This window comes from Dermacentor silvarum, chromosome 5, assembly GCF_013339745.2.
Source record: "Dermacentor silvarum isolate Dsil-2018 chromosome 5, BIME_Dsil_1.4, whole genome shotgun sequence".
In the NCBI taxonomy this organism is placed as follows: domain Eukaryota; kingdom Metazoa; phylum Arthropoda; class Arachnida; order Ixodida; family Ixodidae; genus Dermacentor; species Dermacentor silvarum.
In genome coordinates, this window is record NC_051158.1 from 123,014,181 (window position 1) to 123,030,343 (window position 16,163).

Genomic DNA, 16,163 nt, shown 5'->3' on the forward strand with positions numbered 1-16,163 from the left:
GGAAATGCGAATGCATTTCTTGCGCCGAGAGTACACGGCGTAGTAATTTTAATGGCGTAAATTAATGACGAGACGAGGATTTGTACCGTAACTATTTGTTTACACATTCATCAGCACCTGTTTGTGTTGTCATTGTACCTGACAGCCATAATCACAGCCTTGTGGTCGCTAAAGTATACAGTCAAAGGGTCTTTGAGAAACCGGCTGCGTAAACTGCCGAGCGCGCGCCGCCGCTTGCGTGGCGCGATCGAGAGCGCGGGCGGCAGCGGGATCAGCCTGTCGTCGTTGCCGCTTGGACTCGGCCTCGCGCCGCTTCACTCGAGGATCGGCGACTCGCCGTTGACGTTTCTCCGCCGCGTCTCGAACACGAACTTCAGCGTTCTCGGCTCGCCGTTGATGTCTCACAGCGGCGTATCGAGCACACATTTCCGGATCTTCGGCTCGGCGTTGGCGTTTCGCAGCGGCTTCCCGAGCACGGAGTACGGTATCGGCAGCTCGCTTCGCTCGCTTGCGTTCGGCATCACGCGCTATTCGCTTCGCAGCCTTGTCTTCCGCTTCTTCTCCTCCTGTTGATGATGACGTTGAAGCTACTGCAGTGACGTCACCTCCAGCAAGAGGTGTAATGCTCGGGTTGGATTGAATTACACTTCTTGCTAGGGGTACCGTTGCCGTCAGACATTCGCCTTCACCGACTTCTGCCATCGCCTTAAGAGGCGCCCAGCCAGCGAACGGTCGAGAGTGAGGCGCGCGCTTCACTCCATTTATATATACGTGCGAGCGAGCGAACGGGAGAGTGGGGCGCAGGGAGCAGAGAGAGCGAACGGCAAGAGAAGGAGCGGCGAAGCACTGCACCTACCCTCTCCTACACTCTCTCCACACACGCGGAAGCTCCGCCGAGTTCCCGCGATGCGAGCGCCCTCACACGCCAGAGCGTGCTCCTCCTCTCCACTCACTCTCCGCTACTCCGCCCGCAGCACTTGCTCCGGTTGCTAGGGGCGAGGACTAGCGCGCGCGCCCGCAGCTGTTGCTATGGGAGAGGGAGTGAGAGCGGAGAGATAACACCTGCCGGCGCGCGGACACCAGCAGACGCCTGACATGCCCCGACTAAGCAATGCATTCGCATTTAAAATGCAGTGCACGTAATCGACCCAGCTGTAGCGAGTTTGGCCGCATTAAGCTGCGAATTATTAAATGCGAAGCAATTCTTGGCGAACATTTGCTACTTTGACAGTATCTATCTAATCTATCTAGCCGCCTACGTCTTTGTGCTCTCATGGTCGATTCGTTAACTTGGTATCTACGAAAATTGGCATACTATATTCAGCAAGTTCCTACGACTTTAGCTCCATGAGCAATCCCAGGCCGCTGTTCCGTAGCTGCACCCCTTTAATCTATTCATCTAAGAATTACAAGCAAGCTCCACCCAGAAAAATGCAGTGCACGTCATCGACTCAGCTGTAGCGAGTTTGGCCGCATTAAGCTGCGAATTATTAAATGCGAAGCAATTCTTGGCGAACATTTGCTACTTTGACAGTATCTATCTATTTATCTATCTATCTATCTATCTATCTATCTATCTATCTAGCCGCCTATGTCTTTGTGCTCTCATGGTCGGTTCCTTAACTTGGTATCTACCAAAATTGGCATACTATATTCAGCAAGTTCCTACGACTTTAGCTCCATGAGCAATCCCAGGCCGCTGTTCCGTAGCTGCACCCCTTTAATCTCTTCATCTAAGAATTACAAGCAAGCTCCACCCAGAAAAATGCAGTGCACGTAGTGGACCCAGCTGTAGTTAATGTGGCCGCATTAAGCTGTGAATTGTTTTTTATCTGATAATGGGAATATTGGGCTAATTAAAAAAAAGGAAAATCAAGTGTCCATGCTAAAGAAGACAACGTCGACGGGTATGGTTGTTGATTATGTGTCTCTATTCTGACTCGTTTTCATGTTTATTATTCACTTAATTCGTATCTTAACAGTAGCGTATTTCACGCGAAATTACCATAATGCCCAACGGGTCTCCTTGGCCTTCACGCAACGTAGGAGACGCTCGTTGTATTCTTCAGGAGTCTCGACAGCCACGCATCCGTGTTGGGTGACTCTATTCCACTAAGGCCCCAAATGCTGCTCGAACTTTCTGCGGTTCCTTGCGGGCAGGATGCGAACCACCCATTTGTGCGAGGCAGGCCTCGCGAGCTTTCGCAGTCGTCTTGGCTTGGCTTGATATGGTGCAGCCAACTCAGCACGTTCTCTTCGGTACCCCCGAGCTGTAATGCCATCACGCTGCCGGCCAGCCAAAATAACGCGCGATGTGCTATCAGGGTCAAATGAAACGCGAACAGCGGAGATCATAACAGAAGGGACAGTGCGCGCCGTCCACTCATTCACCATTGACAGGTGTGCACATCCTGTTCGACCGCGTTGCGCGGTGACGTTCCCCCTTTTTGTTTCTGTTCTCCTTATTTTTTTTTATTGCGATAGCAATTATATGGACACTCCAAAGCAGATTTCTGCCGTCGGCGTCGCCGTCGCCGTCGCCGTGAGGTTCCGTATGACGTCAATGAAGATGAAATCGTCGCCGCGCGCCGCCGAACGCTGTATGTGCGAGTGAAAGGGCGCGAGGGACGCGCGCTTTCACTGGGAGTGAACGCACGGCGGAGAACAAACGCGCGTTCTGTGCCGTGCTCCCTTAAGGGCTGCAGAAGTAGGCGTCTCTTTCCTCCTTTACAATCACCATATATGTAGAGCAAACGCACCTTCTTCTGACGCACGAAAGGCCGTGGGGGGGGGGGGGGGGGGGGGCAGGGAAGGGAGGCGACGTTTAGCTGCGGCACCAAGTGCCTATTTATATCAGAGGCTCCGGCAACAGTCACCAACGCCGCACGCATTTTGTGCGAACGCGGGCAAAACGCCGACGGCGTCGACAACAGTGCTGTGTGTTGCCGGTGCTGCTGCATGTCCAAGTTTGTACAGCGGATAAAACTACTATACTTACTCCGTATAGCTCTCTACTAAGTTGCTATCGCAATTGATGCTTCGCCTTTCGGGTGAAACTGCGACAACTTTTTTTCAAAGCGAAAAAAAATGAGAATTCAAAAGGGAAACCGAAATATCATAGTATAGGGCGAGTGTTATCGCCCAGTGCATGCCAGTTCAGTGAACAGGTATGTGCTATCGGCGTCAAATGAGACGCGAACAGAGGTGCGCGTGGTACATTTTTGCGTCGTCATCATTACTGTGCCGTCATCTTATCCCCCTTTGAAATAAAACAGAACCAGTACAGAAGCAAAAATATCAGCATCATCGCGCCCTGCGGTGAAAGCGGATGTGCGCTACTGTCAATGGTGATGACTGGACGGCACACGCTGTACCTTCAGTAATGCTCTCCGCTGTTCGCGTTTCTTTTGACGCCGGTATTAGGGTTGGCAATATCGACGAACGATTAACCGATAAATTTGTGGGAACGCCGATGGCTCGCCATAAACAGATTCAAGATATCCTGCAAAACGATTATTCTTCATCGACGTTCACCTTTCATTTAATCGACTTAATCAATTAGCCTTGTTCCGTTAATCGTTTTCCAGAGTTTGACAGGAGTTGCGCGAAAGTTTTGAAATCGTACTAGAATGGCGAAGCACGAGCAGTGACTGTACAGCTGTGGTTGAGCAACTGTCGACTGTTTTTGCGAGTCCCGAGTGATGCCGAACCGAGCGCTTCCCCGCTCTTAGCCCACACCGCACACGCCACCACACCGCCCGAAACCGGGGGCTTGAAAAGCCCTCACACTCGAGGCATACTATGGCAATGCACTCGTTGATCGTTGTGTCACTCCCATGCAACTAAAGATGTGGCACAGCATTCGCGCCGGTTTGAAACATGCATTTCACGTAGGGATGGAGTTCGTGTCGATTCCAGAAAATGCATAACTCCGCCCCCCCCCCCCCCTCCTCGAGCGTCTATTCTCAGTAATAACACACAGGTCATTTTCGGCTTCCTCCAGGGGCAGACGTGAGATCTCGGGTTGGTGCTCTCTGCTAAGTTTTGTGTAAGAATGGGGCTAGGAGCAGGAACTGCCATTTACAGCCCGTGTATATCTACGTTTTCTTTCAAATTCAAGAAATGTTGTCGAATTCGATGAAGTAGATGCTCAGCAACACAATTTTTGTGTTCTTATGCTTGCAGATGGGAGCTGGTGAGGTAAAGCTGCTTAAAAGAACACTAAAAAAATTTAGCCAACTTCACAGACTTAAAGCCGCGAAGAAACAGTGGAGCTGGTCCCTTCTACTAGCCTTTGTGTAGCTTTAACTTGGCTTTTACTTAGCTATAACTTGGCTTACACTTAGCGTTAACTTGAATTTTTTCTTAGCTTTAACTTTTTGCTTTCTGTTAGCTTTAACTTTGCTTTAACATCAATTTTAGCGTTGCCGAGACGCAGCTTCTCTGTCTCTGTAAACTCTGGATCTCCAACCCTCCTCCGTCGCTTTGCTTCAGCAGCCCTTGTTCGAAATTACGGATCTGTGCGCAGTCGTTCAAGCCGCTCCCGAGTAGCATCACGACACCGTTAACGCCGCGCCTGTTCTTTTTCAGGAGAAAGCTGCTGCTTCGTCCTAGCCAATGTTTTAGTCGTCATGCACACGGCAGAATCACGCCGCCGCCAGCGTCCAGGAGAGTGTGCACCAATCAGAAGTTGCGGCGGAGCATAAGAGAGAAAAAAGTGATGACGTAACCATGACGTGCTTACGTCATCGCTGCTATTGAACATTATCATTGTCTTCTGCATATTAATCTTCAATTCCACTCTTACACTTCCTCGGTTAACGTCCTCAATCATTTGTTGCAACTGGTCTCCATTGTTGCTGAATAGGACAGTGTCATCTGCAAACCGAAGGTTGCTGAGATATTCGCCGTTGATCCTCACTCCGAAACGTTCCCAGTCTAAGAGCTGGAATACTTCTTCTAAGCATGCAGTGAGTAGCAATGGAGAAATTGTGTCTCCTTGCCTGACTCCTTCCTTCGATGGTAACTTACTACTTTACTTTTGGAGAACCAAGGTAGCTGTGGAATACTTGTAGATATTTGCCAAGATAATCAGGTATGCCTCCTGTACTCCTTGATTACGCAATGCCTCTATGATTGCTGGTATCTCTACTGAATCGAACGCTTTTTCATAATCAACGAAAGCCATTTAGATAGGTTGATTGTACTCCGCAGATTTCTCGATTACCTGGTTGATGACCTGGATATGATCCATCGTAGAATATCCCTTCCTGAAACCAGCCTGTTCTCTTGGTTGGCTGAAGTCAAGTGTTGCCCTGGTTCTGTTGGAAATTACCTTGGTGAATATTTTATACAATAGTGAAAGCAAGCTAATGGGTGTATAATTCTTCACTTCTGTAACGTCTCCCTTCATATGGATTAGTATTATGTTGGTGTTTTTCGAGCTCTCCGGTACACTTGAAGTCGTGAGGCACTGCGTATAAAGGGCCGCAAGCTTTTCAAGCATGAGATCTCCTCCATCTTTGATTAAATAGACTGTTATTCTATCTTCTCCAGCAGGTTTTCCCCTGGTCTTGTCTTTCAAGGCCCGTCTAACTTCATCGCTAGTTATAGAAGGATCCTCTCTATCCTGTTAATCACTATACTTCGAATGAAAGTCTCCCATACTGTGGCTCAACTTAAAGCATTGATATCAACGCACACGTACGGAAGAAAGAACGGAAGAAGAACGCACACGTACGGAAGAACGGAAGAAGAAGGCGTCGAGCAGTACGGTAGTGCTCACATTGGCTCCAGCTTTTCGATATTTTCGTTGAGAAATTCTTCTCGATCTCGATGATTTCTGCAACAACGGATGAATAAGGACAAGAGGAACCCACGGATACCATTTTTTCAACGTTGGGTGGCCTTTTCGTCGGTTTTTCGAACTGCCTCTCTTCCATGACGCCACGCTCCCTTCAGTCAGATGGCAAGGCCTAACCAGCGTTCGCCGGGCAGGGCGCCCCGCCGGCCTCGTCATGACGTAGCGAATGGTTGTTGTAATGGAAGGAGACGATCTTCATCCCGAAGAATTTGGTGCGGAACACGGCTGGCGCTCCGCCGCTGTCAAGAAAAATGCCCTGCGCGTCTCTCGTCGTGACAGCACCCGTGAACCGGCAAGCAGCGAGAGGCACCGCGAGCATCTTAATGGCAGCAGAAAGCGCATTAGCCTAAAGAACAAGATCATCAAGTCATCGCGAATGCCCCAGCTCCCGAAGGAGCACTGGAAGATTATCGCCCGCCCCAGGGGGGTCTTTATGTTCAGAAGACGGGCTCCGCTCGGCTTGGTCGGGCCGTCGCCACCGCGGCAGGACTACCGTCTGAGCAAGCTAGCCAGGACATCGTCTACCCGAACGCAACACAAAACATCATCGTTCTCAGCACCGCGTCTCGCAATAACGCAGATGCTTATCTAAAAAGGAATTGCATCACCCTGCGAATGAAACAGTACGAATTCAGCACTTACGAAGCCGCACCGCACGCAACGTGCAAGGGTGTCATACGGCAAATTGATGTGTCAGAGAGCCAGGCTGACCTGGAGAGAAGCATTCTCAACGAGAGAAATCCCTTAGCCCTGGGTGCCAAGCGAATCAAGAACAGCGAATTGGTAGTCATCGTTTTCGACGGCTACAGTGTCCCCAACTTCGTTTTCTACGGCTCGGCGCTAGTCAAGTGCTCCTTGTACCTCAGGCAGCCTGACTGCTGCTATGCCTGCGGTAGACTATGCCACAGAGCCGACGTCTGCCCAACGCCGGAGGACAAACTATGCAGGAAGTGTGGGGCCAACAAACCCGACGAAAACCACACCTGCTCGCCTACTTGCGGCCTCTGCGGGGGCCCGCACGCCACAGCGGACAAGATTTGCAAGCAAAGATTCCAACTCCCGTACATCGTTCGACGAAGGAGAATGGAAGAAATGCGGAATCCAGGAATCGAGACCCGTCCCCAGCAGAAACAAGCGCCGGTAGCGAACCAGCTAGACCTTCGAGCAGGCGCTCCCGCTGGATAAGCCGCTGGAGAAGCCGCTCGAGATCCAGGAGCCGTTCCAGATCCAAGCCCAGGAGCCGTTCCAGGTCCAGATCACGGGGCTTCCCCATATCGGGAGGCCGGTCCCGGGGCCCACAGAATAGGGTCCGGTTCGAGGAGCCAGCCGGTCCTGGGAAACAAGGCGCCACCTGGGCGGACAGAGTCCGGAGCGGAGGGAGACCTGCCGAAAAGGTAACGGAGGGCGCGGCGCCAGAGCATGGTTCGTTTGAAATAGCTCAGCTTAGGAAAGAAAATGCCGAGATGCGCAGCATAATCGAGTCAATGTGAGCCGAAACAGCAGAGCTCAGAAAGGCAAATCAACCTCACTCCGTTCCAGTCCCTAGTTCAACCCCATCGGGGACCCCCTCGGGGACCCCTCTCCCCAACCCGCAGAAGTTCCCATGGCCAATCAACCTCATTCCGTTCCAGGCCCTAGTTCAACCCCTCGGGGACACCGTCTCCCCAACCTGCAGACGTTCCCACGGTCGTGGAGGCGAGCCACCCGGGAAACCCAGTCAAAAGAAAGGCCGTTCCCAGCATGCCTGAAAATGTACAGGCTAAAGCCAAGTCGGAAATTAGAGAAATGTTGAATTCCATCTGCTTCGAGATCCAGAAGATTATTGAACGACTCTCTGCAGTGGATCAGCGACTTTTGGTAGTTGATCAGAAGATAGACACGCAAAACGTCAAAGTTCAATGCATGGAAAACAGAATGCCACAAATAGAGTCCAAGGTGCAGGAAATGGACATCAGGTCGTCGACCTGCGTACGTCCCGTTTTCTTGCCGGATGGCGCGTCGGTACCTACGCCGCCACCACTGCACGTCCCCGGACCTCCCTCCTTCGAGACCCTAGTAGCAATGCCGGAAGGCGCTCTATACAGCAAGGATGTGGCCACACACTCAATTTAGGATTTGGCAGTGGAACTGCAGGGTACTCCACCATAAAAGATGCACCCTGCAGCAGTTTTTTCGCACTCACAAAGAAAAGCCACATGTTATATTATTGCAAGAAACGATGACTGATCAGGTTTCACTCCAGGAATACAGAGCTCTGCTTTCTATCCTTGCGTGGGGACGGCATAGCAATCTGTACATTAGTCAGCAGCAAGTTCACTTTCGTCGCACACGATCTAGGGGTCCGGCCTAGTAACACGGAGGCCTCCCTAGTCGAAGTCATCCCAAGTCAATCCAACATCTCCAGCATTTTTCGACTTAACTTATACTGCAGCCCAAGCGATCACAGACAACGTTTCAAAACCATCATCACTAGGGCAACGAAACTCGCCGGAAAGTCTCCACTGGTTGTGGCCGGCGATTTCAACGCCCCCTTTCACGCTTGGACCTACCCGCACGACACGGTCAAGGGCAGAAGCCTGTGGCAGGAGGCGGGAGAGGCGGAACTTTCTCTATTGACGGACCCAGCCTTACCCGCCAGACGCGGCACCTCCTCGACCAGGGACTCTGTCCCGGATCTCGCCTTTGTTAAAAACGCTGGCTCAGCCGTGTGGTCGAATCTGCTCATAGACCTCGGTAGCGATCATTACATCACGGCCACCAGCCTACAAGTGGAGCAGAAAAGAAAAAAAGGCCTTCTCGGTCCCTGACTGGGACTAATTCCGTGAGGTTCGCAAGGCCCGCGCCGCCCGTGGAGAAAAGACCCAGAGCCTCGTCCACTGGTCCGACTAATTCTGCAAGATGTCTGCTCCACCACCAAAATCATAGAAACGGGTCTGCACACAGACAAAATGGATAGCAGGCTAGCTCACCTGCACGAGGCCAAGCAATCAATCCTCGGGAGGTGGAAAAGCCAACGCTTGAATCGCAAGCTTAGGAAATACATAGCCGAGATCAACAAACAGATAGACGAGCACTGCCGAGCCCTGTCTAGGCAGCAATGGGACGAAATTTGCAATTCAATCGACGGGCAGATGCGCACGGGAGGGAAGTGGAATCTTCTGCAACACTTGCTCGACGACTCCAGCACCAAATCAAACCAGAGAAGTGTCCTCGCTAAAGCGCTACACGAAGCCAAGAAGTCGTCTTCGGAAGCAGAAGGGCTGGAGACGCTAGCTATGAAGCACCTGCCACTCAAAACTGTGGCCGATGAGGCGGCATACCCAGTATACAAAGGGAAGCTGTGATGAGGAAAACACAATGACAAACTCGCCGGTGTTTCCAGTTGGGCCCAGGATCCGTTTAATAATGACACGGCAGACGGGAGCTTGCTACACGAAACACAGACTTTATACAGACACGCTAAACGATACAGACTATTTACATGCACATGTACGTGGGCTATAGTTCGCGAATCGTTTGTCCTAAATAAACATGTGCCTAGCACTCATGCGCCACCACTCGCCCGTGTGCCTCGTCGTTGCGGTGCCCGTGACGGTGGTTGTGACGGTGGAGCGTCGTTGTGGCTACGTCGCTGCTGTCGCGCCGCACCTTGTCGCGACGCGGAAGCAAGAGGAAAACAGGAGGCCGGTAGAATAAAAGGCCACTGCTGTAGTTGGCCAGTAACGCCTGGCCTGTCACGCCTCGGCCGCTATAACGTCGGGCTCGGTCGGCGGACAGGTAGCTCAGGCGCCCCGGTGGCCAGCAGGAAGCACTGCACCAGGCCGCTGTCACAGCAGGCCGCTGGTACACAAGAGAGCAGAGCCACGGGCGGGATCCACGACCAGGTCCGCACGGTAGCAGGACGCCCGGTCGCCAGTCCTCGGGCTCGCTCAGCAGGCTGGTAGCTGGTAGCTCAGGCGTCCCGGTCCAAGCAGGAAGCACTGCACCAGGCCGCTATCACAGCAGGCCGCTGGCGCGCAGGAAGGCCCAGCCACGAACTGGATCCTCGACCAGGTCCACACGGTAGCTGGACACCCGGTCACCGGTACCAGAGCCTGGAGCCGCCGTTTTGCGAGCTTGCGTTCGAAGCTGCCGCTCGCTCTCACGCTCTGCGTGCTCTCGTGCTCTCACGCTGCTTCCTTTTTTTGTTCATGGCACGTGGTGGTCTTTTTCCATTGTCATCATCAGCAATCCTCTTCTTGGTGCTGCCATACAATCACCATCACTTCAATCTGGCTTGTCACGCACTTTGTCTTGGCACCGCACGCCACTATCCACATCATCACAAGGGCCCCCCACTTAAGATAGTTGCCCGCAACTATTCTAATCAACACAGGAGGAGGGGTGCATGAGTGCAGGCACGTGCGAATAGTTTAAGAAAAGTTCGTCGTCCACAGAAACAATTCATGTATACACACTGATCACAAACGCGTCGAGACTTTGGAACACAAGCCAAAGTTCCAACAAGTGCCGTCCCAAGAGGTGACACAGTTCAGATACGACTTAAGTAATCTGCGCCTACATTGTTCGACCCTTTGATGTATTCCACAGTAAACGAATACTCCTGCATTAATAAGCTCCACCGTAAAACACGATTGTTTACGTGTTTGGCCGACTGCAAGTACTGCAATGGCTGATGGTCGCACTGAATAACGAAAGGTTTCCCGCAAAGGTAAATGTGGAACTTCTGCACAGCCCAGACAAGCGCTAAACACTCACGTTCAATGGTGGAATAACGGGTTTCTCTAGGCAGCAGGTTGCGACTAGCATAAGCAACAGGGTGTAACACACTGTCTTCGCTGGTCTGTAGGAGTACTGCGCCTAGACTCGTATTCGAGGCATCCGTGCGGAGCACGAAAGGCTTCGTGAGGTCCGGAGCTTGAAGTATTGGACTTGCGGCGAGCTTGTCCTTGAGGACGGCGAAGGCGTTTTCTTGTGTTGGTCCCCAAGATACAATGTGGCTTTGACCTTTTTTTGTGAGGTCAGTCAGGGGCTTGGCGATCTCGGCGTAATTGGGGATAAACTTTCTGTAGTAGCCGGTTAAGCCGAGAAATGACTGCACGGCTTTCTTCGTGGTTGGCCTCTTAGAGGCTAAGATCTTGTCCAGTGTTTTTAGCATTGGTTCCACTTTCGCATCTCCAATGCGGTGTCCGAGGAAGGTAATATTATTTTGCCCGATCTCACACTTGCTAGGTTTGATCGTGAGGTTCGCATTGCGTATCCTTTGGAAAACACGTCGCAGGGCATCGACGTGTTCTTGCCAGGTAGTGGTGGCGATTACCACGTCGTCAAAGTAGTGATAGACGTTGGGTAGGTCTCCTAAAACTGTCCTCATTAGGCGCGCAAAGACAGCTGGGGCAGTCTTGATCCCAAAAGGCATATATTTGAAGTGGTAGAGCCCCGACATGCTTGAAAAGGCCGTTTTTTTCGCGGCTCTCTGCAGCCATGGGTACTTGCCAGTAGCCCTTTGTAAAGTCAAATTTCGAAAAATATTTTTGTTTCCCTGCCAGCGCAAGGACAATGTCAATCCTTGGGATCGGTTCACTGTCGGAAACCAACTTTTTGTTCAGTTCGCGGAAATCGATGCACAAACGAATAGTGTTGTCGGGTTTCTTAACGACAACGATCGGTGCGTGATATGGGGACTTGGACTTCTCAATTATACCCAATCGCAGCATCTCTTGTACCTCGCTCTCCACCTTCTCACGCAGAGCCAGGGGAATAGAGTACCGGGGTACGTGAACAGGTTGCTCGGATATCAACTCCAGCGAACATTCAACGAGTTTTGTTTTGCCAGGGAGATCAGAAAATATATCTGCGAACTCATTGCACAATTCTTGAACTTGTTCGTGTTGTTCGAGATGTAAGCTTGGCGATACCTTGACGTCCGCGGTGGTCTGAGTTTGGCGTAGGCTTAGAGAAGGGATACTGTCTTCCGAATCATTGTCGTCAGTAACTTCTGACTCCGTGTTTTTGTCGTTGACAACGGTGGCTGTTGACACTTGGGTGTTTGGTACTTCCCGCTCTTCGTACTTCTTTAGCATGTTAACATGGAAGACCTTTGTCTTTCCACCTATGTCAATGGCATAGTCGACGTCATTCCTGACTTCAGAGACCGTAAATGGGCCTTTCCATTTCATGAGTAGCTTGTTGGAATCAGTCGGTAATAGGATCAAGACCTTGTCCCCGGGTCGTAGTCTGCGTTGTCTGCTCTTGCGATCATAATAAAACTTCTGTTTTTTATGGGCCTTACTAAGCTCTTCGTGGGCCAGGTGACATGTCTCCTCGAGTCGGTTCTTGAGGTCCACAAGATAGGTGTAGGTTGTGCGCACCTCATCGTCGATGTCATCTTTTGTCCACAGCTCTTTCAAAACGCTTAAAGGTCCGCGTACGTGCCTGCCGTATATTAATTCAAACGGCGAAAAGCCCAAACTGGCTTGCGGCACCTCTCGATACGCGAAAAGAAGAGGAGCTAGGTATCGATCCCAAGAACGTGGCTTTTCTTGGCACATTCTTTTGAGCATGGCCTTCAGAGTGCCGTTGAACTTTTCAACCAAACCGTTGGCCATGGCGTGGTACAGAGTGGTCCGGAAAAACTTGACCGAAAGCAGTCGACCGACTTCCTGCGTGAGCTCAGAAGTGAAACTTGTACCTTGATCGGTGACTACCTCTCGTGGCAAGCCCACTCTGGAAAACAATTCAAGTAGTGCTTCGGCTACACTAACAGAATCGATATTAGCGAGCGCTATGGCATCAGGATAGCGTGTCGCAAAGTCAATAAGGGTCAGGACATAGCGATTTACTTTATCTGACCTTGGTGATAGTGGACCGATCAGATCAACCGCGACTCTTTGAAATGGTGTCCGTATAAGAGGCATGTTGCCCAAAGGGGCGACACCAACTTTTCCTTTCGGCGTTGTCCTCTCGCACACATCGCAAGATCTGACAAAACGCTTGATGTCTTCATACATCCCAGGCCAGTAGAAATCTCCGAGGATACGGTCGGTAGTACGTCGAACACCCTGGTGACCAGCCATGATGCTTTCATGAGCAACTTTCAGAATACGAAGCCGAAACCTTGTTGGGACGACTATTTGTTTAAAAGTTCTTCCCGTAGATATACGGTAGTGACGGTACAAAAGACCTGCCTCTTCAGAAAAATAATACTCCGTGTCTTTCTTGGAATAAAATCGCTTGCCAATCTTACGGAAGCTACTCTTAAGACTTGGGTCCTTTTTCTGTTTCTTGGCAAGTTTTGCTGGAGTAACTTCTAACGAATCTGTGATTGGCGCATTGATCACGGAGTTCGTTTTCTTCTGCGTCCATGCGACGGCAGAAGTCATGTCCGACATTCCTCCAGATGCCGGTGGTTGACTTGAAGCATTTGCTTCTGGAGGAACGTGTCCACATTCCCAATCAGGATCTGGCTCGTGTGGTTCCTTGACTCCCGGAATATTGCCAAGCACGAGATCATATAGAGGATTACTCATGCATAGTGCATTTACGTCCCCAGTGAAGTATGGTGTATGAATTCGGACGTGTGCCTCGGGCAAGTCCTTGCCATTGCCATCCAACAGTACAACTTTCCTGGTTTTACCAGTTAGGCACTCATCCGGAACCAAATCCCGTCGGACAATGGTTGTGTTGCTGCCCGTATCTCGCAGAACGTGTGCTGCTTGTCCTAGTACTCGTCCCTCTACAACTGGCATATTATCCACTACGAACATGGACGGCTTCTCGATCGTTTCGCGGCAGTGAATTGTCGCGCATGTTTTTTTCGTGGATTCAGCTAGCGGACCAGAATCTAGATTTTCCGCATTGTCTGCTATGACGCAAGATGCGTGCTTCTCCTTAGGCTTAGACTTGCAGTCAGCTGTTTTGTGCCCAAGCCGCCCGCATGAGTTGCATTTATCAGCCTCTCTTGAAGCGCTTCGACAATCAGGCGCCATATGTCCTTTGCGGTTGCAAAGAAAACAAGTTTGCTGTTGCTTGTTCTGGGGTACAACACTGGGTTGATTGACCCTCTTGGCGTCGTCTGCTACTCTCCCAATATTGTTGATGCCCTGGGCTTCGAGGAAACAGTCTGTTGTGTCCGCAAGAGATGTAAGGGTTTTGCATTCCCTTTCCTTGAGGAAGATGGCAAGCTTGGGGTGGCAGCAACGCAAGAACTGCTCAGCGATAACGTGATCCCGGAGGCCTTCAAAGGTTTTAGAAACCTCAGCCATCGCGATCCAGTTATCAAAGTAGCTTGAGATCCGTGCGGCAAACTGTTTTCCTGTTTCGCCATCTTCTGGTCGAACTTTACGAAATTTCTCTTTGTACCCTTGGGCTGTGAATCTGAAGCTTTGAAGAAGCGCCCTCTTCCCCTTCTCGTAATCCAGGGAGTCTGCAGCAGTCATACGCCCAATCACAGTAATTGCCTCACCAGTCAGGCACATGCTTATGGCGACCGCCCATTTATCACTAGGCCAGTCCTGTCCAGTGGCTACGCGTTCAAACCTCTGCAGATACGCATGGAGGTCGTCGCGTCGTTCGTCGAACAGCGGCAGTAGCTTCTGGGGATTGAAGTAGGGTAGGTTTGGTGACGTTACAGGCGCGGTTGGGGCAGATGTCTGGCTCTGCGCTCCTTCTTGCAGCTTGAGCTTCAGCTGCAAGATTTGTAGCTGTCTTTCGTCGGCTAACCGCTGACTTTCTGCTGCTTCTTTTGCTGCTCCGCGCTCAGCTGCTCGTTCGTCCCGCTGCCTAGCCTGTTCTCTTTCCATCCATTCGCGCAGTTCAGCGCCAGACAAGCCTAACTGTGCTGCAGTGGCGGCTAACTTGTCTAAATCCATATCGGTCTAGTGCTGCGTGTATACACCCGAATGCCGGTCTCCGCGTTTGGGATGTTACTGGCGGATCCTGGCAGGCTCGCCAGATTGTGATGAGGAAAACACAATGACAAACTCGCCGGTGTTTCCAGTTGGGCCCAGGATCCGTTTAATAATGACACGGCAGACGGGAGCTTGCTACACGAAACACAGACTTTATACAGACACGCTAAACGATACAGACTATTTACATGCACATGTACGTGGGCTATAGTTCGCGAATCGTTTGTCCTAAATAAACATGTGCCTAGCACTCATGCGCCACCACTCGCCCGTGTGCCTCGTCGTTGCGGTGCCCGTGACGGTGGTTGTGACGGTGGAGCGTCGTTGTGGCTACGTCGCTGCTGTCGCGCCGCACCTTGTCGCGACGCGGAAGCAAGAGGAAAACAGGACGCCGGTAGAATAAAAGGCCACTGCTGTAGTTGGCCAGTAACGCCTGGCCTGTCACGCCTCGGCCGCTATAACGTCGGGCTCGGTCGGCGGACAGGTAGCTCAGGCGCCCCGGTGGCCAGCAGGAAGCACTGCACCAGGCCGCTGGTACACAAGAGAGCAGAGCCACGGGCGGGATCCACGACCAGGTCCGCACGGTAGCAGGACGCCCGGTCGCCAGTCCTCGGGCTCGCTCAGCAGGCTGGTAGCTGGTAGCTGAGGCGTCCCGGTCCAAGCAGGAAGCACTGCACCAGGCCGCTATCACAGCAGGCCGCTGGCGCGCAGGAAGGCCCAGCCACGAACTGGATCCTCGACCAGGTCCGCACGGTAGCTGGACACCCGGTCACCGGTACCAGAGCCTGGAGCCGCCGTTTTGCGAGCTTGCGTTCGAAGCTGCCGCTCGCTCTCACGCTCTGCGTGCTCTCGTGCTCTCACGCTGCTTCCTTTTTTTGTTCATGGCACGTGGTGGTCTTTTTCCATTGTCATCATCAGCAATCCTCTTCTTGGTGCTGCCATACAATCACCATCACTTCAATCTGGCTTGTCACGGACTTTGTCTTGGCACCGCACGCCACTATCCACATCATCACAGAAGCCGAACACCGCGCTGGACAAGCCTTTCCAAGTCAGTGAAATCCGCCGCGCCCTACATGACCTCAATGGTAGGTCGGTAGCCGGCCCGGATCACATTAACAATAAGGCTCTCAGAAACCTAGAGGACGAATCAGTCGAGTTTCTCACAAATTAGATAAATCGCATTTGGGACGAGGGAATTGTACCGAAACAATGGAAAGTGGCGAAGGTCATACTCATTCCAAAGCCCGGTAAACCGCCGAGCTTGGACAACCTCCGCCCTATCTCACTGACGTCATGTGTAGGGAAGGTGGCCGAACACGCCATCCATGATAGAATTGCCGAGTATATCGAGACCAACGACCTTTTTCCTCACAACATGATAGGTTTCA